This window comes from Lissotriton helveticus, chromosome 7 (genome assembly GCF_964261635.1).
Source record: "Lissotriton helveticus chromosome 7, aLisHel1.1, whole genome shotgun sequence".
NCBI classification, from domain to species: Eukaryota; Metazoa; Chordata; class Amphibia; order Caudata; family Salamandridae; genus Lissotriton; species Lissotriton helveticus.
This window is the reverse complement of record NC_136068.1, coordinates 1563020305-1563037345: the sequence shown is the minus strand read 5'-3', so window position 1 is coordinate 1563037345 and position 17041 is coordinate 1563020305. Positions and strand designations below refer to the sequence as shown.

The window sequence follows — 17041 nt, the reverse complement described above, 5'->3', positions numbered from 1 at the left end:
GGGAGCCGCTTTCAGCCCTCCTGACCTTTACATGTGGTCTCATGGTGAACAGCAGCACTGGGCTTCTGTTTACTTGACTAAGCACTAACATTCAGAAAGCTGTTAAATCAGAAAGTAAAGGGAAATGAGCAAGGTGTCTTGCACCAATTATCTTCAAGGATGCTTTCATTTTTAAAGGCATAGTGCAATAAGCATGTAAAAATATGATAGTCTTTTCAAAATTCCAAAAGTGTATTTCCTTAACATGCAGAATGTTTCATCTTAGTGCATCAGACTGTATCATCATATTAAGAGGCATGTATTAAAAATGAGAGTTTCCAAACATGAACTTAGAAACATTAATTCTAGTAAGTCAAGTGCTAAGCCATCTGCTGTGTGCACCCTGTGGATCGCCTACGTTTCTAATACACATGGAACAACATTATATTTTATTACATCATACACAAGAGGTTTCGTACAACACACATCCTGAGCTCCTATATTTCAAAGTACTCTCATACGTGATAATGAAGAAAAAAGCATCAAACTGAAAAAAACAATTGCCTAGGATCACACAATTGGACCAAGTGGGAATTCTGGGATTGATCCCAGACTTTGGGGTTTTCACATTGTGCAAGGCAGCCCCTTAAGGCATATCTATTTCCCTTTCTCGCTTTACATCAAAAATGTGTGGGTGGCAAACAGAAGTTACATTAAGGCTCAGCAAGTTTTGGGTTCAATGATCAAGGGCAACCTTGATCTGAGCCAGAGCCAGGCATCTGGTTCACACTAAGTTCAAGCTCACAGTGGCTATCTCACTTACTATCACATAATGACAATTAAGGGGATAAAGGAATCGGGATGATATGATGTGACTATCATCAAACAATTTAATGAAGCAGGCGTGCCAACGCCCCAGTGCAGGACTCCTTGTTTCAAGAGTCATCAGTTTCTCACTTTACCATATTTTAGTGAGTGGGCAAGGAAACTAGGTGTTCTCTCCTTCATGAGTAAAAACATATGTTTGCTGTGTTACACTCCAGTTATTTTATTACATACTTACTACGAGTGTTTTTATTTTGATTTGATGTTCCCCACATCTGTTAAATATAAGAAACAAAAAAGTCTTGTTAGAAAGTCATTACCCAAGAGTGCACAAGGCGAGGCCGATATAAAAAAACAAAAAAAAACAGGCCTTCTGTTTCGATTATTTCCATCCTGCTCATTGCACAACAACTGAGGTGTGAGTGATTCTGATGGTGAGACTCAGGGACTACTCTTCCTAATAAAATATCATTGTTCTGGAGATGCTGCCCATACTTTAAATACATAAAGAGTTTCGAACCAGCATATTTTGGCAAAATGGTAAAGCCATGATAAAAAGTCAAATTTAATATTTACATCGCTGAAACTTTCCCACTACCCCAAGCCTTCAGATGGAGGCTGGGTGTTTGTGTTTGCCTACCTCAATGAAAGTTAGGGGGTCTCTGTCAAGTATTGCCTTTTAAAACTTGGTGTAATAAGGAGGTTTTGACGCCTAAGATTCTATTTAATTCCATATTCAACATTCAAGTTACGTCCTTTGTACACTTTACTTGCCAAGGTAGCAATAGCAATAGCAAGCAGAGAATGCTTATCCCAGGGAGTGGTAGAGAGACAGCAACTCAGATACAGCATTACATAGTATTGTCAAATTTATGAGCCTTCTAGAGACTAGCAGCTTAATTTAGAAAGCCGTATGGAATCAAATCCTCAAAATAACTCCATGACTAACTGTCCACACAGTGTGAATGCTTCCCCTTCCCTACATCTACCTTACACCTTCCCAACACTGGTCCTGCCCTAATGTTTTTAATGCGGCCTTCAGTCTCACCACAGACCCTATATTTTGGCCCCAGGGAAAATGTTAGTGAGTACCCATAAACATGAATTTATTAATTCCTAAAGAGGCCCTTCTTTACAATCTTAGAATAAGAACAGAATGAGAAAAAAGCAATAGGAATCTAAACCCATTACAGTTTGCATGTATCTTCATTGATGACATTAAATAAATCAATGTGCCATATTAGAAGGATTGCAACTTATGAATAGGAAGTAACAAAATGATCTCAATGTTAAAAACAGTAGCCCACTTACCTATCTACATACAATACAAAACTGTGATCTGCATTCTCCTAGGTGTGCTTTTGCAGCAGGCACAATAACCCTCTATGATATTTTATGAGTCAAAACTGAGATTGAACACAACACAGAGCTCTCCAAGAACTGCATTAACCACCAGAGTTATCGGACCACTGTTATAATCCCCTCAGAATTGCTGGGTATAGAAAGATCTTAAGCAGCAGGTATCTTCTCCCTGTTAAATATTCTAAAATACAGCCTCTTTGTCACCAATTAAGTACGCTAGAACAGATTTGCTGTCTTATATGACAGTATTGTAAATCAGGCACCCCATTGAAATTCCTACACATTCCTACACACATATTAAATAGATCAATTTATTTAGAGATACAATCATATCTCTAAACAAGTATTTAAACCTATGCTGTGTGACCCAGGCCACCTGCCCCGCCTCACTCTGAAGCAGGAGACAGAAACCAGGCAGTAAATCAACTTTATGAACTGTGCTGTATGATGCAGGGCTTAGCTTTCTAGAACCCTTCATTTCCGTTGTGATCCATGGCAGAATCCACTGTAAGCCAGTGACTCTTTTAGCATCATGGTTTCAGGCATCAGAGTCTCCATCCCTGCGTTATTCCAGATGTTCATCAATCACAGGCATAGATCCCACCCTTTCTCATCTGTCACACGTAGGAGTGGACGCAAGCACGTGTGATTTGGTCCCCTGTCCTCTGTAATGGTAAGTGTGATAATGCTAATCTTGGGTTATGTGTATTGTGCTGAGACCCCCAATAACACTAACCTCCCCGACTGTGACACCCCAGGCCCTGGCTGCACATCGCTGGCCCCTTTAGAAGAGGTGCTGCTGTATTTGTTCCCCTACGATATTGATCCAAAAGACGAGCAGGGTTTTTGTTCCCTTGTGAAGTTGATTCAGATATCTTGTTGGCACTTACTTTAGTTGCTGTAGGCTTGTTATCTGTGCATTTAATTTACCCTGAAACTGCCCTTTTTCTATTTTATTGTTTGAAACTGCATTTCTCTAGGTGTTAGTAGGAGCCCCACACCCCCTTATCTTTGGCCCTCCCTTGCAGCAGACACCAAGTTCCAGTTTGATTCCAGGTAGCAAGGTGGCCTGTAGTGCGCAAAACACATTTCACGTTCAAAATAAAATTTTGGGCCAAATGTCCATATTAGCGAAATGATTGTTGAAAATGCCTTCCTCCTCAGCTCTTTTTTTCCTTCACTTCCTGGGCTGTAAAGTAACTTCTGTCTAAACAGTGGTAGTGGAAAGTTTGGAAATGCTTGCTGAACTTTATGATAGATTATGCATCATGTAATTAAATGCTTTTAAAAAAACCTTAGGTGGCTCAGTGAGTTATAGGCTCACCCCATTAGTAATCTGCTGGTTCAGAGAACCGAACCTGTGGACCGGGGTAGGGTTACAATAAAATGACAACCAACTGTAGCTGAAAGACAAGAATCTGCCAGCCACAGAATGCTTCCTGGGCATAGACAATGGTTGGTATATCCCTGAAAATTAAGAAACGTGAATGACTGCCATAGCCTCACATTCTACCCTAATTGTTAATTAAAGTTATATAGTGAACGAGCAGAGGATGTATGCAGCATTTTCCTCCTTTTACCAACATCAGCTGCTTGTAACGTTTAGTTAAAGTAAATATAACATAGCTACAACATGACCGGCCTGTCTGTTAACGTGCACGCATATTAATATTCAGGAAACCAGTGTGGCAGCAATGTAGGGAATATACAAATATCCAAGTCAAGCGCAAAGGAAGAAATATGTGCTTATAGTAGACACAGTTATCTTCTGTATGGCGATAAAAGTGTCCATATCTTAAAGCACTCAACATTAATGTCAAAAACATGGATTGATTTACAAACAATTAATGTTAAAAAATGTAGAGGCAATGCATATCAGCGATTTACTTCCTTTCTTTTTTCACATGCTTTACTTACTCTTGCATGTCCCAAGAGTGTTAGCTATTTCATCATGTGTTTCCGTATTTGCTTCATCCATCTTATTACTCTAATATAGTGCATACCTTGAGTCGTGATAGGTGTTTATGAGAGCCTTTGATTGAGAGCTCTGGCACTGAGGCTGAAGGCAAAGCAAAGTGCCTGTCAGTGGGTTGGCTTCTCTGCAGAGCACACAGAACAATGGTCATGTATTCCAGTTGCAATTGAAATTCTATGAAAATGTGTACGAAGGGGGTACACAAATGTTGAAATATGTTCAAGGCAAAAGAAAATAAAGTGCATAAAAGTGAGAGAGCATTGTATATATTCGGAAGTGGGGATGTCAGGGAGATACAAGGGAGTGCATTCGGGGAAGAGTGTAAAGAGGGTGCTGAAGAGAAAAGTGAGGCGGTTTAAGATGGGCAGATGGACGAGATGTGCAGAGAAAAAGGGCATACATTTCTAACATAAAGAGGAAATAACAGAAGGCCGGAACTCCTTGCACAAGCCTCAATTCTAGTTAACCAGACATTTTTAAAGGGCCCCCTTCATATACAAATGAGAGGCATAGGACCAGTGGGAGAAAACACAACAAATGTTTAAACAAAAAGGGGTCCTACCTATATTGCTTTTCTACAAGGAATAAATCAAACAGTACCAGACCACACTACATACTTGTCAAGGCATATTATTTTGCCATATACAGCTAGATTCATCATTATCCCGTTTTGCGAGTCCTTAATAGCGAATCATAAGGAATCGCTATTAAGGACTTGCAAAACGGGATTCATGTAGGAATTGCAAGAAATATTGCGATTCCTACATCTTCCTTATTTGCGATTAGCAAATTGCTAATCGCAAATAAGGAATAACTCCCCATTCATTCCTATGGGCCTAAAGGCTCATAGGAATGAATGGGGAGTTATTCCTTATTTGCGATTAGCAATTTGCTAATCGCAAATAAGGATGTGATTTCAAGGGTGCCAGGGGTGTCCAAAGGACACCCTGTAGCACCTCTGAAAAGCAAATGTAGCCAGATGTTGCGCACACACATGTCCGAAGGACATGTGTGTGTGTAACATGCCACTCAGAAAAATGCACTAAAGTGCATTTTTCTGAGTTTTCGCTATTTACCACGAAGTCTGACTTCGTGGTAAATAGCGGCCAGAAATAGCGAATTCGCAAATAGAAAATGGTTGATGAATTGCATTTAAGGAATCTCAAATAGAGATTCCTTAAATGCAATTCCTCGCAAATATGCGATTTCGCAATTAGCGATTTTCGCATTTGGGATGTTGAATCCCAAATGCAAAAATTGCACTCGCAAAGGGCCAGATTCTCAGAATCTGGCCCTTTTGAGCCGTTTTCGGCTTGATGAATCTAGCTGATAGTCTTTATTTATATACTATTTTTTCAATTTGTATTTTTTTCACTATAAATTCTTTTCATACAATCCATTGTTCATTTTTTTATTATTATAAAAACAAATGTATATACAGTTCTTCTTTACATAAATCTGATTGTACATTTCAAATCATTTTTCATTTTACACATACTTGATAGGATTTAAAATATTCAGTTTGCAAAACCACCCATTCACTTTGCCTCCTGTATCACACTCTCTACTCACATTCCACTCACACTACAAAACATTAATTCATCATCAACTAGTCCGGAAGAACAACCACCAACAGTCAAAAGTACACCATCAACTCTATACACTTCTCTTTCTGGTGTAATGGGACTGGACTGAACACACAGATAGTGGATGCATGTTTCGGTGGTATTTATAATTTGTAACCACCTTCTTCAGGACTAAATAAATGATTTATATTTTCATACAATACAACAGGAGGGCAAGGAAAGAAATCTAAAACGAGAAATAACAGAACAAACTATCTTTAATGTAATGTCAAAATGTGGTCACAGACTGTTATACAATACTAGCAGCCCGTCCCAACGTTGTCCGGGTATGAAATAGAATGTGTGTAAAGTATGTATTTGGCAAGGGCAATTTATTTTAAAATCTCGCGGTAGACAACATTTTTTGTTTCATTAGAATAGGGACGGAGAAGGCCCAGCTGCAGCCCTGGTTGATGTTAGCATTCGCTTGTAATTGGTGTAGTGATCCGCCGCCTGAGCCTGGCTACAGCCCTGGTTGATGTTAGCAGGCGCGTGTAATGTCGTTGAATGAGAGAGTTATCAGCCGCGGGTAAATCAGTTTAATGAGAGAGTTGAGTGACAGCGAGTAGGAGAGGCTGCAGTAATTGTCCCTGCAGACACGCTCATTTGCGTGTTCCCCCGCTTGAGGCCCAGATGCAGGCCTGTTTGATGTTAGCAGGCGCGTGTTCCCCCGCTTGAGGCCCAGCTGCAGCCCTGGTTGATGTTATCAGGCGCGTGTAATTAGTATACTGATCCGCCGCCTGAGCCCGGCTAGAGTCCTGGTTGATGGTAGCAGGCGGGTGTAATTTCGTTGAATGAGAGAGTTCAGTAACAGCGCGCAGGAGAGGCTGCAGTAACGTTACTTACCAGGCCTCCAGGTGAACGCGTTTGTCACGCCCCCAGCACACGGCCACAGCAGACTTCTGATTAATGTACGACCCACATGGCATGAAGGGCGGAACGTAGCACACGCCTCCAGCGTGCCCCTTGATGCGGCGCAATTGCGTTCACATGGCTTGAAGGCCGGACACACGCCCCCAGCGTTTCTCATGCCCCCAGCGCACGCCCACAGCCCACGATGTGATGGCCGTACCACACGCCCCCAGCATTAGTCACGCCCCCAGCCCATGCCCACAGCACAAAGCAGACACGCCCACAAGGGACTACTTTGCTGGCACGGTTCTTTTACCTTTTAAATGTATATGGTGGCCATCTGCATAGCCTATGTCCTTCTGCTGCAACTGCCCTTTCCAACGATGTATTGGGTGTTGTGATTGGTGCTGTGGTTACTGAGATTACCCGCCTCAAAGGTTTGGGCTCTCTCTTTATAATATCAGTATGGACAGAGCCCAAATAGTTGTGCTTTCAAATTTCTTACTAAAACCTCCACAACTGGGCGACCCCAACACTGAAAGGCTTGAAAATGTACGATACTACCAAGCTATCAAGATATCAAACTTACCTTGTTGTGTAGGGTTCTGTAGACAGCAACCTATACTTACCTTTATTTGTGTTGCTGTCTACAGATACCCATAGTCATGCTAATAAGAACAGAATGTGAAGGCAAGCCTTTAGAAAATACCCCTGTAGGTGTAACTTCGTAATAAGCATGCATAATGATGAATATTTACCAAGAAGAGTTTTTTTCAGTGATACCCCTAAGTGCAATCTTATGAAACTCTCCTACCACTGCCATCAAAGAATAAAAATCACCTGTGACCTAAAGAGAAATGTATATACAAAGAGAGAAGAGGACATTTGCTTACTATCACCAGTCTTTCATCAAAGGGGATAATGTGTCACTTGTATCATCTGCGGAGAGCCTTTGTTAATAATTGTGAGGGTCTCCTGGAAACAATGTAACCATCAACATCAAAAATTAGAAAAGGCTCTGGAAAGCCTACACAGGAAAGTCTAGATGTCACACACGGGAGTATGCAGAAAAATAGTGCCCTGCATACCTAAAAGAACCGGTCCACAGGATTTAGAAAAGGATTCTTCCTCAAAGGAATCTCTCTATCAGTAATTCACCTGCTCGTAATAAACGTTCTCTATCGGCATGAGGCTCACAAACTGCAGCAAAACAATATTTTCTACTGCATAAAAACACTATTCTCTTCACTGAGAGAATAAAAACATAAGTACACCAAAGGTATACAGTTAATCACTAAAACTCCACATTAGATATATTGATCTGAAATTATAAGAGATACATAAAGAGGAGGGGAGATGGAAGGGACAATTCAAATTGTCACTATGTGGCTATTTATCACCTTATGTCATCATTTGGCACTGTCTAATGTTGACAAGTTGGCAAATATCTAATGTATGGAAGTCTTACTCTACATTTGCTTAAGCCATAAGATTACACAGTGCTATGTTTAACACAGTGAGGGGAGGCTAGCATAAGCATAACCTATACATACAGTACCTTCACTCAGGCTTCTGCAGCTTTCAAGAGAAGTGTTCTTAGTCTCTCATAGTTCTGCTTCTACCACCTATGAATCTCTGTCTCTCTCCTACATGAAAGATAAAACATAACAATGAAGGGAGACAGAGGTCCCTAGAGAGACTCACCCATTCTATAGTTTTCAGTAACTCACTTGCGAGTACACCACTTGCGAGTACTATCGCACTATCACACTCTTCCTGCCGAATTGAATTAGCTATTGATACTAGAGTCTTTATCAAAACATCTACCATACATACCCTTACCTCTCTCTATGGATTGCTAAGTTCGTCTGTGATCCAAAGCTTCTTGCGATTTTAAACATTTATGACGAAACCACTCTCAGAGGCAAGTCCACCTCACCTCCCACTCACCTTCAACTGCGTCCCTTTTCATTTAAATTACACCGCTTGCCAACTTGCTCTGATGCCTTAAAAGGTCGACATTTATTAAAACATGGTTATACATTTGCAATTCATTGGTTTTTCACTATTTCCATAATAACTCACACTTCATTGTCTTTGTAATCTTAAGAATGTCCATTCATTGTTGCTGTGCATTACCAAACGGCCTATTGGTGGGAGGGCCTAAGTGTCACTGGCTCCTTTGTTTGTGGCTTCCAGGCTTCAACTTGTTACTGAATGGGTGGGTGTCCATCAGGACCGGCCTGGGCTGCAAGTGCCGTTCCGTTTGGCCCTGGACCCTTTGCTGGCCCCTCCCTGCTCCTCCGGGGGTCCCTGCCGTGTGGCATCCCAAGGACCCTGTATGAGCCTTTCATCTATTCTGCTGGAGCTGCACCCTGACATTCTACTCACCAAGTCCCCTGCCGTGAGGCATCCCAAGGGTCTTTTTGGAGCATCACATCTACTCTGCCATCATCTTTGCGCCATCCTTAGCTGCCTCAGTGCCCCTGCCATGAGGCATCCCAAGGACACTGTGTGAGCCATCTACCGCTAGTATTTTTAGCTCTCTATTTTTCTAATTTTGCTAAGATTCTTCTGACACGCTACCTACGGTTTCCCGACCGGAGGGAGCTCCCCCTACGCTCCTTGCTCCTCCCCCTTTTATGAGACTCATCTATTTGTGTACCCCTACAATGTTCAGCAGCAACATTTCCATCCCCACCCCTGTCAGGTGTACTCTGTCTTCTAGGTGGTAGCCTGGGGACCTTAAGTTGATGACAAACAAGCGCACTGTCCAACAATTTCTTTATCATAGGTCCACCCATGCCCATGCCTCTTCCAGCCTGGCGGTCATCCCTCGGTCTGCATTCGGGGAAAGCTCTCGGAATCTGCCCCACTGAAAACGAGAAATGGCATCCGCAGTTAAGTTGTCTACCCCTGGGATGTGTTGAGCCCTAAGCACAATGTTTGCCTTTAACTGGCCAGCGACTAGTTTACGCAGCAGGTTGACCACTGCGGGGCATTTTGCTGTGCCCGTGTTGATTGCCTGCACTACCGTGTGGTTGTCTGAGCAAATAACTATTTGCTTGTTGGCCAGACTTTGTGTCCATATGTGGATTGCTAGTACAATGGGGAATAATTCCAGTAGTGATATGTTAGCAGTAATCCCAGCTGTTTTCCAGCTCTCGGGCCATGCCCTAGCTGTCCATGCTCTGCCTAAGATGGCCCTGAAACCGAACCCTCCCGCGGGGTCTGTGAAAAGTTCTAGTTGATCTGCTTGCACCCATGGATCTCGCCACATGATGGTCCCTTTGAAGTCTGTCAGGAAAACCTTGTGTTAGGCGTACCCTGTGGTGCTTCTGCGTCATTCCTCTGATCATCGAAGCCAGGCGTCTTGCAAAGGCACGCCCCACGGGAATTACCCTCGTGGCGAAATTCAACTTCTCTAGCAGCTGCTGTACTTCTCCTAGTGATACAAAAGGGGTTGATGGACGGAGCGTTTGAGCAAATCAAACACTCACCCCCAGTCAACTGATCTGGGTTTAATCCATCACCATTCTTTAGCCCACTCAGCCACCAGTTCATACATGGCTATATGCAAATCAGTCTGACCCTGTGCCTCATGGGAACAGTCCATCCCGAACTGCCAAGCCATGTCTTTCCTGGAGCACTTCTCCTAGTGTCACCTTTTTCTGTTCTCTCAAGCGGCCAATGATCTGCCCTAGACTAGCCACCTTCTCAGGAGGTAGCCTACACGTCCCAGCCAGTGAGTCTAGCTCTATCCTGAGGAAGGACAGCTTTGTTGTTGGGCTCTCTGTCTTGGGCGAGTGGGACTCCCAGTTCTTCTGCCAGGTCTATGAATTTGATGAGAAGGTTTGTGCATTCACTCAAACCTGCCCTGCCCATGAATCAGAAGTCACCTAGGTAGTGGACCCTCCCCCCTGCCGGGGCCCGTGTTCCCAGTATCCACTCCAGGAACCTGCCAAAAGCCTCGAAGTAGGCGCATGATTTGGAGCAACCCATTGGAAGGCACATATCATAGTAGTACTGGCAGTCCAAACGGAACCCCAACAGTGAGTAGCTGTCCTGGTAGACCGTCAGGAGCCGGAAGGCCGATTCTATGTCAGTTTTTGCCAACAGTGCCCCCCTGCCTACTTGTCTAATTAGGTAAACCACATCACTCCACCGATGCGTATGCCACTGAGCAACTCCCAAGGTCTAGCAAATCGTTGATAGAGTCACCGTGGGGGAGAGACAGATGGTGTATTAGATGGAATATACCTGCCTCCTTTTTTGGGTACCACTCCTAGATGGGACACTACCAGGTCCTCCAGAGGGAGAGGTGACCGGGCCTGCCACCCCCCCGCCTCCCTCCTAGCTACACTTCTTTTCCCACTTTTTGTCTTGCGGCCTCCGGGTTGTCTCCAATTGATTTTAAGTTTTTGCTATCCCTGTCACCCCTGGGTCCCTTGTTTGGGATGGGGAAACCTGTTGTGAAACCTTCCGCTAATCTTTGTTTGTCCGCTCTCTTGGGGTAACGTCTTAATAAATATAGTAGAATGGATATTTTTATAGGGGTGGGAATGAGTGTGTGCCCCCATCCACCCACCCTCTGACCTTCGGTGAGACTCCCTGCTCACTACATGTTTGGGCCCCATCCCTTGGGACTGTTTGCAGCGTATAATGGGGTGGCTTCCTCCACAGGACCCACATGCGTACATGAACCTGCATGCTGCCCTCACCTACATTCATCTTTGTCGAACCTCCAACAGGCTTTCCCAGTTTTGCCACCACTCTGCATTTTCCCTTTGAAGGCCTGTCCTTGTCCCTCCTATCTTCTCCTACTCCTGTAAGAACAAAAATTGGGACCCCTTCTCTTGCCGCCATCATGTGCGTGGTGAACCCTTACATGTTTTGGCAATCCCATTCAATCATGGGCCAAGTCTGCATTTTCTCCCTGAAACCCTCATCGTATTTCAGCCAAACATCCCCCTGGTATTTTTGCTGGGCGTCGTGCACCTTCTGTTCATATAGAATGAGCGCCGCTGCACTTCGTGGGAATTTTTCAATGAACACACATGCTAGGGTCCTAAAAGCCCTCAGCCAATTCTCCAGGGACCTTTCCACACTGCGTTTACGCATGTCTCTACTATCATCGTCTTTTTTGTCCTGTGCTGTCAGGTCTATGCCTGGCTAGGCGCACTTCTAGTAATGAGAAAATATCTGTATATTCTTTTCTCCAGATCCTCTCCTTCACTGCCAGAGGGATGAGGTTGGCTAAGCCCAGGGGCTTTGTGGTTGTCTGGTGGTCACCTGGGGAGGAGCGAATATATTCGCTGGCCGGTTTCCCATGAGGGTTTGGGCCTTCACCCGCTCTCCCTGTCCCCTTGCCGGTGCCCTTGTCTGTTGAGCTCTGGGGCCCGTTTCTGTGGCCTCTTGGGCATTCCCAGAGCCCTGCCTGTCGCATTTTTTAGGGTCCCCCCCTTGTCTTTGCTCTGTTCTCCAGCCCCTGGCTTGTCCCATTTTTCCCAGTGTTCCAGAGGGCCCCCCAAAAGGGTACTCCATCCCATGCCATTGCCACCAGGGCAACAAAGCCATGGGGACCTGTCCCTGTCCCCATGCTTCTCCCTCGAAGCCCTGTTGGTAACTTCCTTGCCCCGCCTGCCATGGAGGTGGTGGCAGCCAGGGCACCCCCATAGCTAGATTATTCACCCCTAGCTGTGTCCCACGGTTCACTATTTGCCCTGAATCTTTGCACCTTCCTTTTGTGCCTGGTGTGCTATGCTTAATACAGCCATCGTTGGCCATGTTGCTCCTTCCTCTGCGTGAACTCTGAGGGGTCGCCTTGCTGGTCACAGACCCCTCATCGCTACTGCTGTCTTCGGTGTCCGAGCTGGGCACCATCACGGGAGATGTAGCCCTCTGCTTCCTGTCACAGGCCTACCCGCTTCTCCTGCCCTTTGGTTTGCCTGCATTCCCCTCCTTAGGGCAGGTGTGTGCGCTTTTCTTGGGGGCCGCCGTTTTGGCTGCATGCCCCTTATCTCCTGGTTTCTTTGGAGGCGGTGCTGGGGAAGGGGCCCGTCTAGGCATCTTCCTCTTCCCGAGCGCCCCTTCCTTGATTTGCTGGTCCTTCCATGTTTTTCCTTTCAGGGCCACCAGGGCCCAGGCCTTCTCCAACATGGCCTGTAGATCAGTGTCCAGATCCGGTCCTGCGTCTTCTCTCGGTCTTTCCCCACCTTTTCTGGGGGGCTCTGGATGCCCCAGTGGCTCCCTGAACCACACTGGTTCTCGCCTCTCTTCCGGTCCCCCCCACATATTCCGGCCATCCTGCTGCTGAGGGGGGGATGGGCTACTCCTGTGTGTTTGCTGCCCCCACTTGCCAGAATTTGTCCTGCCCAGGCTGGCTGTAGCTATGCTGCAAACCACTCCCTTAGAGTGTTTATGGGTTCCTGACCCTTTCAAGGCTTGATATTAGATGGCTGGTTGTTGGCCCCTGCCCCGTCTGTTAGTGTCTATCCTTGTTCCCCCTTTGTTTTTTACTGTGCAGGTTGCCTCCTGCCACCCTGTATATTACCCAGGCTTGGACAATCCTGAATTCGGGACTGGTCCCTTTAATCTACCAGGGCTCCTGCTCTTCTCGTCACCCAGTTGCTGGCACTTGTCCAGCCGGTCGCCTCCTGCTCCGTTAGCTCAGCCGCCTCTGGACATTAGTGGGGGGCCGAGGAGCAGTCTGATATGCCCGTAAAGGGTGTGGGAGTCCACTTCCAGGCGTGCCGGCATCAGATCGCTACTCGCTCCTGCCAGCAGTTGGGTGGCTTCTGGCCGCCTTCCAAGTTGCAGGAGTGTGCTGGCCCATACAAGCTCCAGGCAGTCCTTGCTGGTTCATGACGATCCTCCCACTTCCGATCCTCTATGTCGCAGTCACGCCGCCATCTCGCCTGGTTCAGTCCTTTAACCAGGTGTGCCTTCTTCATTTCTTCTCTGCCAGGGGGAATGAGTGATTTACTAGGGCTATGCGCCCCTCTTGTAACCCCCCCGGCCGCTAGTAACCTTGCCCCTGATTGGGGCATCCTAGGTTACACCCTTTTTGCAGGCTTCCTACAGGAAAGATATTATGCAAGATAATGTAATAGTAGTTATTTTCACACTTCTCTGTTGTGATCACTGTGACACAGGCATGGCACGTACCACAGCGGTGATTACCTTTCACCAGAACTAAACTCGTGATTGTACTCTTACATAGTTTCTCTTTTTGTGTCACGGTAAACAATGCGTTCTGTTCATCTACTTTGTTGTCTTGTTTTGTAAATTTAAGCTTCTCGGTTGTCAAACTTGACTCCCTTGTACTCTTCTATGGTAGCCACGAAGAGTCTCTTTTTCAGTTTCTTTCCATTCTCAAAGTAATCCTCCACTCTGGTACAATTCCTGCGAATCTTTAGAAACTCTCAGTAGGGGACAGAGATCTTCTAACTATTGGGTTGAAATTCTAACAGGGTGTTTTTGGCTGTGGGTTTTTTATAAAGCACCACTTCTATATGATCTTATACTCACACAATCCATATATCAAGGAATTCCACATGTTGTCTTCTGTATTTTTCTGAGAACTTCAGATTCTTATTGCTAGCATTCAACCAGAGAATTAATTCTCTTAGTTCTTCATCCTCTCCTGACCAAATGAAATAAATATCATCAATGAATCTCACCCTTTATATTTTCAAAGAAGGGCCTGTGCTCATTGAAGATATGGATTTCCTTGTACATGCGCATTTAGATGTTTGCTTTGCCAGGGGCACAAGACGCCCCATCCTAGTTCCCTTAATCTGATGGTAGATTTCACAGTTGAATTCAAAATAGTTGTTGAATAAAACCGCTTTTAGAAAATCTCGAATGAAACGGACGGGTCTGTTGCCCGGAGTTCTTTCTAATAGTTGTTCAACAGCTTCAATAGCTTCTTTTCGAGGCATGTTAGCATCTAAAGGTAAACAACGTTTACCACGAAGTTTTGACAACGCGGTACCTTTACCACGCGGCCGTTACAACGCAAGTCGTTACCACGACTTGCACTGGAGGGCGCTGTGGGATAAGGAATTTAATAAATTTATATTCCAACACCTTCCCTAGTATCCACGGGGACTGGTGTTGGAATATAAAATTATAAAAACCCTAAATCCGCGCCCTCCAACGCAAGTCGTGGTAACGACTTGCGTTGTAGCGGTCGCGTGCTAAAGGTATGCGTTGTTACAACCCGCATTGTAACAACGTACATCTGCATATAACGCCTCAATATCAAGGGTTACAAAACTGTATCTGTTAATAGAAAATGGTATATTCTCAATTTTGCTGATATTAAATTTTATTATGCACATTCAAATTGTCTAGACAACAAAAAGCAAACTATCATTCGATTAAAAAGTTCCTTTTCTAATTTTTACGTTGCCGTTAAGCACCTTCAACTGGTTTATGTACTATATGTGAAGCTTATTATTTATACCTCTGCCTCATATTCAATACAATTAAGCAGCTAATCAACTTAGTTTCAAAATTTTTCTTCAACATGAGTCACTGACTCAAAACCGACCCATAAGTTCCCGCTCTCTACTCTTTTATATTGGTCGCAACAATGTACGTAAGCGTGAATAGCTAAATAGCATGTTATTAGTCAAAACCGACCCATATGTGGCTGTTGTCATGCAAGTGCTCCATTCACTGACATCCACACATCCAATCTATATATATAAAAACGAATTTATGTCTGTCTGTCTGTCTGTTTGTCCTTTATCATATAATCAAGAGAGAAGGATCACTTGTCCTGCATAACCAGGGTATGCAGGTTTGGTTCTGACTAGTCCCAATTAAAAAACCCTCAAGCACGTGTATAGTTGGTAATTTTAGCGGTATATCTGGATTCTCCGCTATTCTTAACACGTAGTATGCATAATCATGGGGTTTAGTTGTTATGCATCCTCCACCCGGAGGCTTTACCCTTGGTTAAAAACAGTAGTGAATAGATTAAAAATATCTTCATACCAGAGTTATATTTTTATTCGTTCCGGTTTTGAGATAATATAGTTAAAATAAAGTTGTGTGACTGAGAGTGATAATGGTTCTCACACACTATGTTTCGTGAATGTTGTAGGTCGACATGTTTCAGCCCTTGGTTGCCAGCAGGTCAAGTGGGCATTCTTCAGGACCGAAGTGCAAGGTGTACAGAGACCGTGGGCGCCTCTGTGTTCTAGGCAAGTAGGTATTTCATGGATTGCCTTCTTTCAGATCAATGAGGAGATAATGTATCATTCAACTCCTTGTAGGTCGCTAGGTACCTGTAATGGAATATAGAAAACTAGACAAGGGAATTGGGGAGGTGGGTTTCACAGATAACTAGTGTACTGGTCAGGTTTACCAGGAACATAAGAAGCGCTAAATTAAGCGTTGCAACTAGAAAATGGCAATACTTTCATCAACCACATTCAAACCAGCGGTCAAGGTCAACTCTCCCAAAATATTGGGACATAATGTGGGGTATGGCAAGATTTCTCTACTCATTCTTTCGATTGGACAAACACTCGATAAAGGATTACTAGCGAAATATTTTCAAGATTCAAAAATAGGGGAAAGGGATGTGCAGCGATTTGTGCCACGTGGTGACTGGTTCGCGCCCCTGTTGTTTGGAATAGATTAGGGTGGACGCTTGTGCCAGTGCTTAATTAATCTATACTTCTTTTACTTCCGTAATATCGACACATACCTGCGTTGGCGGTTATATTTACCTCATCGGGGTCCTAGTGGGTCAGGGAGACCTACTAGAAATAATAGTAGATTTCAGAACCTTAAAATATATAGGTACGTTACGGTTTTGTGGCGGCGGTTGTTTTATCCTCGTGCTACCTGCAGTCTCGCTCGGCACGACTTGTGCTGACTCTACCAATCTTGGCCCGGGACAGAGCATGCTGTTCCGGGTTGCCAGATATGAGAGACGGCAGTGTGGCCAACGAAGAAAGACCCATCAGGATTGGTCTGAGTCTGTTTTCGTTTTGTGCTTACTTGGCAAAATGTTTTTATTTGTATTTTAAGCAGAATTGATTATTAGAAGTAGAATATCTCATATGAGTCTATATCACAAATGTTTGTTGAAGTTTGAACTTTGGAGCAAGGTCGCTCCAATTTGTACATGATAAAGTCTACTCTACTAGTAAAATTTCGTCACGTATAATCAAATTATTATTTACAGATACAGAATAGTTATCCTCTCGAGTGTTCCATCATTGAGTGACATAACTCTAAGTAAATGATCGTGTCTGATAGACAGATGTGTTTTCTTTAATGGCTTATGGATTCATCGGATAATGAGGATGGGTCCAAGATGACAGTCAGTTATTTGTATACGCTTCCCCACGGGATATTATCATTGAGTCCATCTGAGTCAGTCTGTAGTCTGTGCACCCAC

At 44.3% G+C, this 17041-nt stretch overlaps 1 protein-coding gene across 5 annotated transcripts in view; it reads right to left on the bottom strand.

Annotated features, from left to right (window-relative positions):
* Positions 1-17041, bottom strand: part of LOC144767544 (uncharacterized) — a 360042-nt gene that overhangs the window by 294758 nt on the left and 48243 nt on the right. For 2 of the 5 annotated variants that reach the window (XR_013598250.1, XR_013598252.1), the window contains exon 2: positions 8177-8264. The exons of the other annotated variants lie outside the window; for them this stretch is intronic. The gene's annotated coding sequence lies outside the window, so the exon portion shown is untranslated. The remainder of the gene's footprint in view (positions 1-8176; positions 8265-17041) is intronic. 5 annotated transcript variants of the gene reach the window in all.